Below are 4,572 nucleotides of genomic sequence, written 5' to 3' on the forward strand. Positions count from 1 at the left end.
TTAAAGACTAAATGAAATCATTCAGTGTTGTTTTCATCAAAGTCTCACCTTCACTACAAATAATAATATTTGTGCAGACGTTTGAAGTGTGTTTTTCACACTCGTTGCTGAAAGGAAATATTTGTCTTGGTGAGTTTTTAGTCTGGTTTATGTTTCTTCTATGCCTCCTTGTCTATGTTGGTTCTCCTTGTGTTCCATGTTCCAAGCTTGTGTTGTCTCTCCATGTTTCCTGCTTTATTTTGTAAGGTCTACTGTTTCCATGTTCAGTGTGTTTAGTTTTGCTTCCCCTCTAGCATCATGTTCATTTGTGTCAGCTGTGTTTCCCCAGGTGTTCCTTCCTTGCATGCTCCTGCTCTGAAACCTGTTCATTGTCTGTTTTGTCATGGTCATCACAGTCTATTTTTCCAACTTCATTTCCCATAAACGGCTCATCATTTCTGCCTCTTCTCTTCTGTGTCTGCATTATAAAAACACCGGCTCCTCAGCCGGGGCTGAAGGAACAACTGGAGCAGATTTGGAAAGTAAAGTCCAAAGTGGTCCCAGTTTTATTAAAATGCATTGTCAAGGCATTCACAATATCTCTGTCTCTGACCAGAGGAGTGCAGTCTGACGAAGATCCCTGGCGTCTCTTCATTGGCTCCTGTTAAATCCAGAATCTAAATTTAAAATCCTTCTAATCACATACAAGGTCTTGAATGATCAGGCCCCACCTACACTGAAAAAAAGGGACTGGCCATCTCTTGGATTTATGTAAGCATCTTGCATGCATTTAACACAATTGCCTCATGTTTTAAAGTTAAATGTAACTATATAGTGTAAAAACTACATGATATGCAGAAAGGGTGTATTAAATTGTTCATATCATGTTCAGGTGACGTAAGTCAATAAGATAGCAACGTTAAATCTCGTGAAACCACGCGTGATTTCATCTCGCGGGCTTTGGATCGTGGTTTAAAAAAGGCATCCATCTCAGTCAAGTCGAGCAGCCAACTCTACGTTTTTGGTATGTCTTGATTTTTTGAATTCATTTTTACCATAATTCAGCCAAATGTAGTTAAACGTCTAGAGTGTCGCCATGTAACATGCTAAAAAAGAGCCGTTAGCTTATTTGCTGTTTTATCTGTTGTCAAAGAATTGGCGCTTTTTCATTTGAATTTGTCTTTGGCACAAGAGCCGTAATATCACATTAAACCTAATTACGAGGCACTCATAACATAATTTGGTTTTCTGTGTGAATAGATTTGTCAACTGACTCTTCAGTTACATTGTGTATTTACTGCACCGTGGTGTTAGTGAGATTTTGGACATTGAACAGCTTTAGCTAATATCATCAGCGGCATTATGCTAGCTTACATCCCTACCCCTCCTGCCCTCACCTGCTGTCCTTTTGTTTTTGTTTTTTTTGCTGCACATTGAGAGATGACCTCTATTCTGCATTTCACCAGGAGTCAGCTGATGGATTGTGGGTTCAAGGTGTTATGGTAAGAAAGTATATTCTATTTTCGTTTCTGTAACTTAATTATAATAGGTTTTTTATAATTATTAGGTGCATGCATACTCACCCTATTAATACAACTGAGAGATCCAAAATCTGCCATAGGTTTAACTTATACCTGTATGTATTGCCAGAAAGGTGATTACTGGACTCGCATTAATGCACACTTGAACTGAAATGAGGTTGTAACTTGTGGGTTGTTGGGTTGCAAATCAGAAACAAACATCTTTGGATTTTTTTTAATCCCATAAGATCTGGAAACACAGTTTTTATTCAACAAAACATTACTGATTAACCAAGCACAGTGCCTGCTGTTATTTCAAAATAATTTTATGTCATTTCAGATAAAATGCAGCATTCCAGTGCATCCCAACCATGCCTTTACAGTCAAGGTTTCTGACGGAGCTGAGTTTTTCTCTGACAGTCTGCTGAAAGTGTTTGCAAAGTGATCGGGGGAACAGGGCACAAAGCTAAAGGATGTAGCGGCCATAATGACAGTAAGAACTTTAAAATTCTTTAACTACAAAGTGTATATGTATTGCATTAGGTCAGTAAAAGATTTTTATGCTACATCCATTGAAACAGTCAACTATTACCTGTGAGTAATGATTCCACTAAAAGGATGCCATAATTTTCGTCATGCATTTACTGGCCCACTGAGAAAAAATTATCTTTTTTTAAAAATAAATGTTCTGGAAACTATATATCCATAAAGTTGATGTCAAACAGGAACTTTTGATATTGCTTTGTAGATGCTGGTGTTGCATGTTGACTGGTTTAAAAAGTCAAGAGTTTTTGTCTGGGATCATTTTCTTCTGTGCTACTGAAAAGTTCACAAATCTCTGTTTTCTTTGTTATAATAGTCAAGGATGACATTAATGCTCGGAGTCCCTCATCAAAGTGCTCCGCATCTGTGTGAAAGACAATTGCAACATCTTGGTGCAGGAGTTCATGGTGAGTGTTTTATGAGTAGATTGTGGCTTTGCAACATTTAAAAATGCATTTAGTTATCCACTTGATCCTCATTGGACTGGTTAGGACCAGTAGTCCTCTTTAATAATTTGAAGTTCACATGAGGCCTGGTAGTGAACTCGGCCGCCGGCCCTTGAGGCCCCATCCCCACCCCTGTATTAGGGGTCACATCAGTGTGAAAAAACTTTAAATTTGTCATTCTAATGAACAAAGGAAAATCCCACCAATATTTATATTAGCTTTTGTTTGAAAAAATGACCAACTGACCAACAGCTAACCAAATTGTGGGGCTGAAAGTCTAAATTCTAACATCTTCTGAGTGACATAACCTGGATTTCTGATGGGCCGGTGTCTTTCTAACAAAAACTAATGTAAAGCATTTGAAATTATTATGTTTTTCACCCTCTCTTAGAAACTCTGTTAGACCATGAATGGCAGCATGGCAGGCCACTCTTTGGCTATAGCTATTTACTATGTTGCTTGCATTGGTTTAAATTACTCTAACATTAGAACTGGTAGATTCAAAAGAGATGAGTTTAAAAAGGAATCTTAAAGAAATGTTTTGTGTTTAACCAGGACTTGACTGAGGCCACTGCACAGATTGAGAAAACCACAATGAACATCTGTCTCCAGAGGATGCACCAGGCAATGACTTTTCTGATGTTGTTCTTCAAGATCTGGATAACGTGACCTTTGCAGTAGCCATGCTGTTTGGACCTTTTTTATTCCTTCAACATGAGTTACCCATCACAACTCTGCTACACTTTTGAGGTGATTCAATGGGTGGTAATGGAGTTGGATGCAACTCAGCTCTCAAGAAAAGCTCACAACTAAGACAAAACTGCTCCTGCAACGAAGCTCACTGTTATGCATGTGAGGTGACCAGCTCTAGGTGAGAGGACATTTAAATCTCACACTTGTTCTGCTGCATTTTTGAAGCTCAATTCCAGGAACGGATCGCAGGGTTCATTTTTATATACTCTGCAACTGCCATGAGGACGAGCCGTTTTTTGTTGTTGTTTGTTTTTCCTTTTGCTCTGTACAAGTTCTGTTTGTCTGTTTGGCAGCATTTTTAAATTTCTCTTTGTATTTTTTCTTTCTTTTACTAGTGAAGAGATGTAGCGTGAACAGTTATACAGTCTAAATATCCCATATGGGTCGTGTGAAATGGTATTTTCAGTTTCATTCAGTTGAAGTAAAGAACGTTGAATATTTCTAAGTGTGCTGTTTTGAACCAAGATGTCACAGTATGATCAGTGCTGTAATTTTTGACAGTCACTGTATCAATGTTATTTTTGCGTCTCTTGAATAAAGGTTTTGACCTGCAAGTGCTAATTTCTTTAGTTATTGGGGTAAAATGGGTAGTGTTAATAGGAAGGTGTTTGCCAATTCAGTAACCTAATTTAATGTTAATGGAAACTAACATTACCTCAAATTGTTTAGTCATAATTGTTGTTTAACTGAATCTTGACGTTAGAGGCCTTAAATAGAATGTTTTGTATTGTTCTTTCCCAACATTTTTCAAAAGAAACAGTCCAATTTCTTTGCTGTGATTGATTCCAGAGAACACGGAAGAACTGACATTATTTAACTGTTGATTTATATAGATTCAGTAGAGGAGTAATGTCAGTTTAATTCTTTACCTACTGTCAATGCAGTGAAATTAGACATTTTGTTTTGAAAGGTTACTGGTGGATGCCAGCAACCATCTTGGAAGAGAACAATACAATCTGTTATAAGGCCTCCATTTGAAAATTGTGTATTTGATACTAGAATATAATAGCAAAATGTAATTTGAAGATAACATGTAGTATTTAAGTGACCAAGTAGTATTGGGTAAAAGTTATTGAATGGTGTTGGGATAACGTGAGAAAATTGTGAAGGATTAAAATATTCCAAGAGCTCAAATTACTTCATCAAAACATGTTTAAGTCACATTTTATCAACACAAATTGCACAAGTTTATTGAACATGAATAAATTGTGTTAATTTAACTCAATTGTTTAAGTTGCTGCCAAAGCAAAACATCTGTGTGCAACAAATGTCCACCATTGAATTAAGTAAATCCAACAACATATTTTTTTCAGTGTATCTAAAGGACCTCA

General features: G+C 36.9%; 1 long non-coding RNA gene across 2 annotated transcripts; it reads left to right on the forward strand.

The window, feature by feature from the left end:
• Positions 1 to 862: 862 nt before the first annotated feature.
• Positions 863 to 3,795, forward strand: LOC145431962 (uncharacterized). Of its 2 annotated transcripts, XR_013912298.1 has the most exons (5): positions 863 to 1,003; positions 1,418 to 1,481; positions 1,840 to 1,992; positions 2,359 to 2,449; positions 3,044 to 3,795. It is a non-coding gene; the product is annotated as an uncharacterized LOC145431962 (long non-coding RNA). The 2 variants fall into 2 exon arrangements; XR_013912296.1 differs by lacking the exon at positions 863 to 1,003 and having other exon boundaries at positions 1,342 to 1,481.
• The last annotated feature ends 777 nt before the right edge of the window (positions 3,796 to 4,572 follow it).

The sequence above is a fragment of the Astatotilapia calliptera genome, chromosome 2, assembly GCF_964374335.1.
Source record: "Astatotilapia calliptera chromosome 2, fAstCal68.1, whole genome shotgun sequence".
NCBI classification, from domain to species: Eukaryota; Metazoa; Chordata; class Actinopteri; order Cichliformes; family Cichlidae; genus Astatotilapia; species Astatotilapia calliptera.